At 42.5% G+C, this 11218-nt stretch overlaps 1 non-coding gene across 1 annotated transcript; it reads left to right on the plus strand.

Moving 5' to 3' along the window:
* The first annotated feature begins 4154 nt into the window (after positions 1 to 4154).
* Positions 4155 to 4227, plus strand: TRNAK-UUU. The gene has a single exon. It is a non-coding gene; the product is annotated as a tRNA-Lys (tRNA).
* The last annotated feature ends 6991 nt before the right edge of the window (positions 4228 to 11218 follow it).

Consider the following 11218-nt stretch of genomic DNA (forward strand, 5'->3'; position numbering starts at 1 on the left):
TATCTTTCATTCTTTCCTGCAAAAATTTAAATACACACGGGGAGCCCGAACTAATAGTACACATATTATTATCAGAGGTCTTACAAAGGGCATGATCCAGGTCATGACAGGACTTTGAAACGATGAGAAAGGGCTGGTGGTGCCCCACTGACCTTTTTTCATTTCATCGGCCATGGTGCGGAGCTCATTAACATTTTATTTAACTACTTTCGACTTATTGATATAGTGTATATACCTTTTTGTCAGCTGTTAACAGATTTAATGCACGACAATTTTGAAGGGTTACCTGTGCCAGGGATCTAAGTTGCTGCTGTGAGGAAGTGACTTTCAGGTGGAGTCAATGACCAGCTGGAGTTGTTTGTTAAAGTTCTGCGTTTGGAACATGGTGTGTTCCAATGCTATGCTAGAAATCTTTGCTGCTTCTAGGGAAGAGGCAAAAGTAAGGCCCACCAGGACAGGTAGGAATACAACGCTGTGGTGGGTCCTGGGGAACAGAACTAGTTTTTAAATTTTATAGCCATTCAAACTGTTTGCCTATACCTGGTGAGTTGAGATCATATGACAACTGAGAGAGAGGGGTGTGGTGTACAGCTATTAACATTATAACAGCACTCTTGTGCTATCATGGCAGGGAGGCTAGAGGGACCAAAGTGGATTAAGAAGTCCTGTGGTGGAAAAATTTACACATTATTTAAAGTGTTCTATATAATTTGATTTTAATTTCAGATATCATATATATTTTGCTTAACTCAAAACTTGCTGTGTTAGTCTGGGTAGACTAGAGAAACACATCCATAGAAACTTATTGTGTATGAGAGAGTTTTATATACAAGAGTAATTGAATATTGAGAAAACATCGCAGCCCAGCCCAGATCAAGTCCATAAGTCCGATAGTAGCTCATATGTCTGATACCAATCTATAAATCCTCTTCAGACTCACAAAAAATATGTAATGATGCCGAACGCAGGACGATCACAGGCCAGTGGGTAAAAAGTCTTTGGATCCAGTGGTGCTGTAGGCATCTCAGTGCTGGCAGGGGTCCCCACTTGGCTTCTCCAGTTCCCAGGGCAGGGAGTCTATCAACATAGTGCCTTGTGTCTTGTCAGTAGAGGGTCATCCAGGCAATGAGCTGGAAGAGAGGGTCTCTCCTGCTTCCAAGGAGGAAACCCAGGAAATTCCAAGAATTGTCAAGAGCAGACCATGTCCACACAGAGGCCTTATTGGTGATATCTTGATTGACAGGTCAGGCCCCTCCCCTTCACACCTAATCCTCTCAAATCCCAAATTGACACCAGACTATGTAACTACCACACTTGCTGATAAAGATCAAGATTGCAGCTGTTAGTATGGATTACAATTCAATGTAAAATCCGCACACCTGGACCAATACGTACCATCATGATAGACAGATTGAGTCAATGAACAGGATAGAACTGCCCCTGTGAATTTCTGAGAACCTATAGAAAGACTCCAATCTTATAAATCTTTGAGAGCAGCCTCATTTTTCTAGGTGAATGGTGAGTTTGAACCTTAGCTGAGAGTCCATTGTTAACAATATTTGGACTGTGTTCCATAGTAGATGAAAGACTCTAGAAACTATTCGTTAGAGAAATAACTGATAAACCGAATACATGCTGGTAAGAAGAGTGAGTAGTGCATGCAAAACTCCTACCTTCACCATGTTAGGAAAGAGGAGGACACACTGATTGGCTAGGCTGAATAAGGGTCACCCCCTCACCTCAGGACACTGAATATGGCCCCCTCTATGGTCTAAAGGGATTTTGCAGATCAAGTTTAAGCTCTGGAGATGGAGAGGTCATTTTAATTATGCAGGAGGTCCAGTGTAATCACAAGGGGTGCTGGAAGGTCAAAGAGAGAGAGAGGAGATGTGAAGATGGAACCCGGAGCTGGAGCGATTCGCATTGGAGCCGAATGACGAAAAAAGAATACACTGGGAAGTCCAAGAAAAGCAGTTGTCTCCCTGAAGTCCCTGGGGGACATGCAGCCTTGCTGATGCTTCCATCGTAAGCTGCTGAGTCCAGGACTGTACGAGAATTAATTTATGTTGTTTTAAGCCTCCAAGTTTAGGAAAACTGGTTAAACCCATCCACAGGATCAAATAAACTACTCCTATAGTAATTCTAAGGCAAGGAGAAGGGTTGCTTCTAGCCCAGGATCTCTCAACATTTCCGGTCTGATTCTTCTCAGTAGCCGGCGAGGGTGGTTAGCAGCAATCCTGTTATCCACCCACTAGATGCCAGTAGCATGCCACCACAGTGTTTCTAAGCCAAACTCCAAACCCACTGTCAGGGAGTGCATACTGACTCCATGGGACCCTGCAGGGCAGGGTCGAACCATTGCTGTCAGTTTCTGAGACTGTAACTCTAACCTGCACCGAATGTAGTTTCAGAGTCAACTTGATGGTAGTGAGTTTGGAGTTGGAGGGAAGAGGGGGTGAGTGGGAACAATACTCCGTGATGTGGCCAAAGAGAGAGGTGTGTTTTGGTCAATGAGAGCAGTTGCGTTGGGGAAAGTCTGAGGGAAGAAACTTCAGATGTTATGAACTCAGAAGTGAAATTTTTCTCAAGCCAGGCAGAAGTAGAAAAATGAGCAAGTCAGAAGTGGGATTCTAACACGCGCCTCCACCTGGACACCGGGAATGGGAAGTGAAAGCTTGAGTCTGGCGCCTTAGACCACTCAGCCATCCTGTCACAGCAGATCCCGAATGTAGTGAAATCCTTCCCATTAAAAATAGCTATTGAGCTTGGGGTTACAACAGGAATGCACCAAATTCGACATGTTTTCTGATTTGAGCCCATTCCAACCCAACCCTCTCAATTCCTCCCTTCTGTTGACTCATCAACCCTCTCTCTCATTTCTCTACCACAAGACCCATCTGATCTCCCATCCTATCCTTTCCTCCATCTCTGATTAGTAACCTCGAGATAAGAAAAAGATACCTGAAGTATTGTGATGTTCAGATAACAGAATAAGAATATCTATCTTTTATGCTATTTGGAAATTGGGAAAACAAAATTAGTCCAACCTTGTAGGTGTGATGATTTGTTTTTTAGGTCAAGTCAAAATGACCTCTGATCAACATCTGTTGTTTGTTCCGACCTATAGCGACCTAAGCACAACAGAATGAAACATGGCCTGGTCCTGCCCCATCCTCATAATCATTCCTATGCTTGAGCTCATCATTGCAGCCATGGTCTCAATCAAGTTCATTGAGCACCTTCCTCCTTTCCACTGCACCTGAACTTTCCCAAACATGACGTCCGTCTCCAGGGACTGGTCTCTTCTGACAACATGTCTGAAGTAGGTAAGACTAAGTTTTGCCATCCTTGCTTCTAAGGAGAACTTGTGTACTTCTTCCAAGACAGATAGACCACAATATATAAAGGTTGTCCCCACCGGTGTATATTTATCCTGTTATTTTAAATTCCTGTGTTCTGTGTTTAATCTGTGTAATATAATGCCACACACACTGTTTTTGTAATAGTTGGCACCATAGGTAACATTGGATTTTTATGTTTTATTTCCTCATATTTGTCAAAACTGTATTTGTCTTTGCAGAGAAAAAAACTAATAAATAGTGTCTTAAATGAGAGCTGCATTATTTACTCAAGATTAAGTAGCCCTGTCTTAGGCAGTCCAAAAATGACACAGATCCTCATGGAACAAGGCTGGCCCTAACTTCCTCTCCAGCCATCTTTTTAAGCGTCTGTATTTTGCCTTCCTTGTCTCTCTCTATGGCTGCTCAGCAAGTGTCTCAAGAACCAGTCGACACTGCAATGAACCTCAATGAATACTCAGTTATTCCAGTTGTTCCTGACATGGCCTTCGCCCCTTCCCCCACTGACTGCTCATCAAACAAGTCTGAAGAGTAAATGTGGCCGCTGAGGAATTCTGGCCAGACTAATGATCCCTCTTCAAGAACAAGTCACTGCAAAATCATTTTCATTCTTCCTGCAATTGTGTGTTTGAATGAACACACAATATCATGCATGTATTATATGATAATGAAATGGTCTACTTAGTGGTAACCAATTCTGGAATACTGAGGCCTAGAAAATTCAGGCACACTTTGGGGGAGATGCAGTTCTTCCCCAATCTCTACTTGCTGAACCCAAAAAGTACCTTGCAAGGGGCCTGGGTAGCTCAGTTGGTAGAGCATCAGACTTTTAATCTGAGGGTCCAGGGTTCAAGTCCCTGTTCAGGCACTGGGTGTTGCTTTTCTTCCCCCCTCCATTATTTCAGCCTCATGTATGATCTTTGGAAGACACTGAACCCACTCCTGGGCTTCCCAAGGGAATTTAGGATCCTGAACAATAGGAAACACAAAAGTTAATTTGTGATCAGATTCTTCTTTATTAAATTTGTGTGACTGCTGCGGGAATTGCTCAATATTCTAGTGAGTGCAATGCACGTTGGGTGGGATCTACTAGAACATGAACTCTTGGAGAGCAGTAGCAGGTCTTAGACCAGATCCAAGCACACAGTTTTGCCCCAGTTTGCAAACAAACCGTTGATAAGTGAAGATTTGAACACATTTTGAAATTGTTTTGGTTGTCCATTTGTCCTTTCAGTATAAAGTTACTCTCCTTCCCCTGGGATTTAGAATTTGAAAATGGTTTCAGTGCACCTCTCCCCCTCCTGTGTGCAGCTCTCTGGGCTTTTGCAGGACTTTGAAAGCTTATTACACAAAAAGTCCATTTTCATGTGGTGCATACCGTGTATGCAGAGAAGGATCCCGTTATCTCATTTTAAGAATGTCAATTCTCCCCCAGAGAAGCGTATAATGATCTTTCTCAAAGAAATAGAAATCTGAAAAATGGTGTAGTCCCACGCCCTGAAACAGTACCTCAAAACTCCTCCAGAGAGTTGGACAGCAGGAATCTTCTCTATCGAGAAGTGCCTGACCCAAAAATGTAAAGTCGCTTTTCAACAGTGAAAGCTGAACCATGTACGGTTCTCTGGATTGAACCACTAGGCCATCTTCAGCGCTCCAATTTGGTTTGTGAAAGGGTGAGATTTCCAAGAAGAGCTGTCTTTGGCAGCTTTTAGCATCTCCCCAAAGAGTGGATGAAACACCTAGGGCCTTGAACTTGGTACCAGTGTTTTTGTTTCGGGGGAGGTGGGGGTGGGAAGAAAACAAACCATTTAGCATCGACATTGTACATTCATTCAGTAGTCCATTAGCGTGCATAATTGCAGAGGGAATGAAGGGGAAAGTCCCATTCAGGGCAGGGTGCAACCATTCAAGAGCATTTTCACTGGAAGCAATCCATGATTGCAGAGAGGTGGGCAGGTCGTTGGGCAGAGCAGAGGGGCCCTGGGAAATGGCATAGGAAGAGCATGATGCAGGTTCTTTATGCGAAAGTAGTCAGGAGAGGAAGGGTCTAATTTAGAAGAAACTGCAAGAGAATTTAAGAAGGCCAGCCTTCTTGGTTAAATAGAGACTGGTAGGACCCCTAAGTCTATGGCCCTTGGTCACCCTTCAAGTCTAGAACTCATCTCATTTTAGTTCTAAAGGGCAGCATTTACCCAAATACAAAGTTCCGAAGGTTTGGAAAGAAGGGAAAATGGAAACAAGAAACACAGGAAGGAAGTAGAATCGTTATGGGACATGGAGGAGGTTGCAAAGATGAGCTGAATCAGACCTTAGGTGAATTGTTGAATGTGAAACTACGATTTGCTCTGTAAACTTTCGCCTAATTCACAATGTTCAGATTTTTCTAAAGGCATTCTTGGGAAAGGCACCAGTGTTGGGTGTAGCAGACATGTTTGCAATCTCTGAATTTGAACTAAGAAAAAATGTCTTCTTGTTGAAACTACAACTCCCTCACCCTTTCTTCATTTCCAAAACAACTCACTCTGAACTAGTATTAGCTAGTGTCTAATGTAAGGTTAAATGTCTATCTCCTGTTCTCAGTAATAATAATCCTGATAGGGAGGGGGGAGAGCGGCGAGGAAGGGGAAAATGAGGAGCTGATACCAAGGGCTCAAGTAGAAAGCAGATGTTTTGAGCATGATGAGGGAAACAAATGTGCAAAAGTGCTTGACACAATGGATGGATGTGTGGATTGTGATAAGAGTTGTACAATCCCCCAATAAAATGATTTGATTATTAAAAGAATAATACTAATGACAGCATTACTACTACTACTACTAATAATAATAATATTGCAGTTTCCCAAATGTTTCTTTAGTATCCTATCATTTGAATGAGTTCATGATATTTCTAATTCACTGCAACTGCTGTTTTGACTTTCCCGCGTTAAGGAGATGAGCGGGCCTCACCTTTTGAGTATCTTTTCTCTTCCCTGCACAGCATGAGGACAGACGGGCAAGAGAAAATGGTGTTTATCTGTGAATGGCTCAATACTTTCCTAAAGAATTTTGTCTTCAAGCTATCTAACTGTACAGGTTTTGATAGAAAAATGCTACCTTCCTTTACTTGATCTAAACAAGGCTTCCTTGTTGCGACTGTGGCTGCGGCTTTGATGTGTGCCGTCAAGCTGATGCGGAAGCAGGACCCGAGAAGCGAGTGAACTGCCCCCAGAGAATTTTCTAGGCTGAAATTTTTTTTTTTCAAGATTACATTGTTTATTGATTACACATGATAGTGGATGATACATAAGTGCCAACTCCAGCTGTAATTGTATCTGCTCCCATTATTCCATTAGATATATTGCATAGGATGTGCCAACAACCATTTTTAATAACCAAATCAACTGTTCATTAATTTGCTGGGTGACCATCGTTAATGGTGAACTCCAGGTTACAAAACAGCAACTGTCAGTACAACTAACAACCAAGGTCTCTGACAACAGCGGCTCCTCTGCCCAAGCAGTCGTCTCACGTGATTTGTATGTTTCCAATCAACCTGGCACCGCCCTCCACGGCGTCTACACTTCCCACTGGCGGGGCAGTTTCTACCAAGATGGCTTAAGAGTAGACGAACTTGACACAGCACATTAAAAAAAGACATTTACTTAGCGTCATGATCAGACCATTGCATTTAGCAATCAACAGCATGGGGGAGGGGGGGGCAGGGAAGAAAAACGACATTAAAACCCCTTGTTGGAATGGTTGACACTTTCCACAGAACAGAAACTAAAATAACCTGTGATACAATTAGTCACAAATACAGTCCTCAAGTTCTTTTGCCCATACACATCAGTATTGTCTAAAACATGTCTTCTTTGTAGCAGCTGGGCCCTGCCACCACTGTGCTTGGCTGAGTTCACCAATCTGTTGTCACCTGTAGCTTCCCTGTCACCTCTCTGGCGCTCCTCTTCTGCTAAGCTTTGTTTCCTGGTAGTTATTTAAAATCTTCTGCCGCTATCTAGGCTGAAATTTTTATGGGAGCAAATTGCCAGATCTTTTCTCCTGAGGAGTGAGTGGGCTGGTGCATTCAAAGCAACATTCAGCAGTTGGATACAAAGACATTGTACCACCACGGTTCCTTGTGATTTAATTAGACATATGCAATCTAATAACCAAAGTAATAATGAAAAAGAAAACAAAAGCTGTTGTATATTCTGATAACATTGTAATAAAGATAATATGACTTCATTTTTAGCTTTGACTTACTGACAACTTTCAAACCTACAGTTCCCTCTTTCCCTTTTGCCCCATATGAGAGCAAGAAAGTTCATGGACGCCCTTGGCCCATGGCAGGCAGTTCAGGCCAAAGAAGTCCTGTCTGCATGTGAAATCCTGCTTCCACCCACGAACCACACTAAACCGCAGGGTCGCTCCCCCCTCCTTCACTCAAGTCAAACAGTGCCTGCTCTCTTCTCCCTGGGGAACAGTAAATATTTATGAAAAACTCTATAACATTTTGGAAAGTGTACAGCATCATCAGACTTGACACTCAACTATCAATTAGGAAGTTGTCCGTCCTATTTCTACAGTGTGATCACACCCACTTGGTGTTGTGAGGAGCATGTCTCAGAGATGACGTCACCCGTGAGCAGGCTGTCTTCTCTTGCTTTGATTGCTCACTGGCTCTCCTGCCTGCAGACTAAAATGGGTCTGTCTAGTTCTATCTGTATAGGATAATGGCTTTCATAATTGCCCTCTGGTGAGAAAAGTATGGTATCAGGGCTCTTCTGAGAGCTGTCCTTCTATCAGATAGAGATTATTGTAAACTTGATTATGGTGTATGGAACTACGGTATGATACAATACTTGGTCAGTTGAATTTCCTTTTGACCCAACCTAAATTTGCTTTAGGCTTAAATATTTCTTGCTTGATTCACAACAGATATTTATTCTGTCACCCCTCCCCCTATTTTTATATTGCAGATGGTTTTTTCTTTCTTACTCTTTATTTTTATATTATTATTTTATTTTTAAAAATTGTTTCTGTTAGGTTTCCCAGTTTATGAAACACAGAAGGGGTGGAAGATGCACAGACCCCATAACTGATGCAATGGATTAATGAAGAGGGGCCGGCGTGGGGGGAGGGAGTGAAGGGGAAATGAAGAACAAATAATGAATGCAGGAGGCAGGAGAGAGCACTAAAATTGATTGCGATGATGTATAGAAAACTCTTTAAATGCAACTTCAAAAAAACAAACAAACAACCTCACCATGGAGTCAATGCTGACTCATAATGACCCTCCTTCAGATTTCCAAGACTGTAAGAGTGTACAGGAGTAGAAAACCCAGTCTTTCTCCAGCAGAGCTGCTGGTCGATTTTGAACAGCCGACCATGAGACTTTCTGCCCAATGCGTAACACTATGTCACTAGGGCTCCTTAACTATGAAAGGGGATGGGGGTGGGATAGAATAGGTTTTTGAAATCATAAGATTGTTCTTGACATTTCAATAAGTTCTTCATATTGCTTCTAAATAAATATGAATTTTAATTCACATTAAATTAATAAATTAATTGTATAATATAATAATACATATTAATAAATATTTATGAATGGATAAATAAAAGCTGTCCTTGTCATGTCGTGTGTTTTGGCCTAGAACAGTGGTTCTCAACCTTCCTAATGCTACAACCCTTTCATACAGTACCTCTGTGGTGGTGACCCCCCAGCCATAAAATTATATTCGTTGCTACTTCATAACTGTAATTTTGCTACCGTTATGAATCAGGCAACCCCTGCGAAAGGGTTGTTCGACACCCAAAGGGGTCACGACCCACAGCTTGAGAACTGCTGGCCTAGACTGCTCTGTATGACTCAGACTGAATTGTGGATCTTGAGCTCTCCATAAGCTATGACTAATATTAGGGTCAAGGAAACAATTCTTATCCTGTGACCCTTAGTTGTGTACCTCTTCTGGCCATTGGTCCCCATTCTATAGTGTGCACCAGGCAAGATTGATAAGTTTTAGAATACACGAATATGGCCCATCTGATAGTTTCATATGTGAGGGAGAGCAGTCACCATGTGATATGCTGAGGGCAATTCTCCTAAAGGGCAATGACCCTATGCCGTTTCTACCGACTCTGATTCTGCCACCAAAAAGACCCTGCTCCTACGGCTACAAAAAAGACAATCATGGGAAAGTTGGACGATCAATGCATTTGAATTACAGTATTGGCAAAGAATATTGCAAGTACTATGGGCTGGCAGAACAAACAAATTTGTCTCAGAAGTACAGCCCGAGTACTCCTTAGAAGAGAAAGTGGCGAGACTGCCTCACTACTTTGGACACGTTATCAGAGAGACCAGTTCCTGGAGAAGGACATCAGGCTTGGTAAGTGGAAAGGCGGTCAGCGAAAAAGAGGAAGCCCCTCCACTAGATGGATGGGCACAGTGGCTGCAACAATGGGCTCAAACATAACAGCTGCGAGGACGAGGACGGCACACAAACCTTGCGATACTTCCTTTTGTTGTGCATAGAATTGCTAGGACCTGGAACCGCTTGACAGTGCCTACAAACAACCGTTTGTGGTATATACCATAAAAATGGCTCCGAAGCTGATACCAAGGGCTCAAGTGGAAGGTGAATGTTTTGAGAATGGTGAGGGCAACAGGTGTACAAATGTGCTTGACACAATGGATGGATGGATGGATTGTGATAAGAGTTGTGTGAGCCCCCAATAAAATGACTTAAAAAAATTTTTTTTTAAATCGAGGGGGAAAAAGGCTCTGAATGCTTTAACCACTCGCGTCTTCCACCATAGACACCTTCTAAAGTATGGGAGGACACCCTCTTAGATAAGTGTGAAACACACTGGCAAAGATCCTGGATTCAACTGAATGCCCTGCTTATTAATATGCCAAGGGGTTAGTTCAAGCCCACCTTAAGTTCAAGATTCCTGCATCTAATAAGGCAGTGATTGTCACGGGGGAGGCTTCTAACCCTGAATATATTGATTTGGGACTTGCTGGAAGGAGAAATATGAATAAGGTGAACATCATAAATATAAGTTCTTAGGTAAAAGGAGAGGCCTAGAAACAACACCCCCCAACCCCCACCCCCGGTGTGTAGACTGTTACCCATGCTACACCATGCTTCCAGACAAAAGTTCATTTCTTTGTGATTAGAAATAAATATTTCACAATAGAGAATTACATATTGTTTTTGTGATTAATCACTATGCCATAATTGTGTTATACCACTTATATGTTGGCTGATTTCGGGATGTGTGTTCAATTTGTAACCATGAAAAAAGATCCTGCCTATCAGAGATTTACATGATGATTCATAACAGTAGCAAAATGACCGTTATGAAGTTAGCAATGAAAATAATTTTATGAAAAAAAAGAAAATAATTTTATGCTTGGGGGTCACCACCACAGGAGGAGCTGTATGAAAGGATGGCGGCATTAGGAAGGTTGAACCACTGTCATGAGGACCTACTTGAAGCAGCAGTTTTGAATTGAGAGAGAGGAACTGGGGTCACATGGCGACTGGCGACAAGGGTCTGGAGCACATGCTTATGCAGCTGACTGAGATGAGAGCACTTGTCCCTGCTTGTTTCCAGTCCTGGAGGAATCTCTTTCCTTGGACAATGGATTCCTGACCTTATCCTTTAGTGCGTCTGAGCAAATCCAGTGAATTACGGGACTCTCTGGCTGTATGACCATTTACGTTCTTGTGGCCACATGGTACCTGCTTACTAGGGTCTAGCAGCACAACCAGACCTAGGTTTTTAAATAGTGGCATGGTTTCCTTTCAGCCTTCTTTAGGTTATGTAATAACCAGAGCTATTATAGATTTGGAGAAAGACTTGCATGGA

This window comes from Echinops telfairi, unplaced genomic scaffold, assembly GCF_000313985.2.
Source record: "Echinops telfairi isolate 266 unplaced genomic scaffold, ASM31398v2 ScPeMD7_140;HRSCAF=443, whole genome shotgun sequence".
Classification (NCBI taxonomy): Eukaryota; Metazoa; Chordata; class Mammalia; order Afrosoricida; family Tenrecidae; genus Echinops; species Echinops telfairi.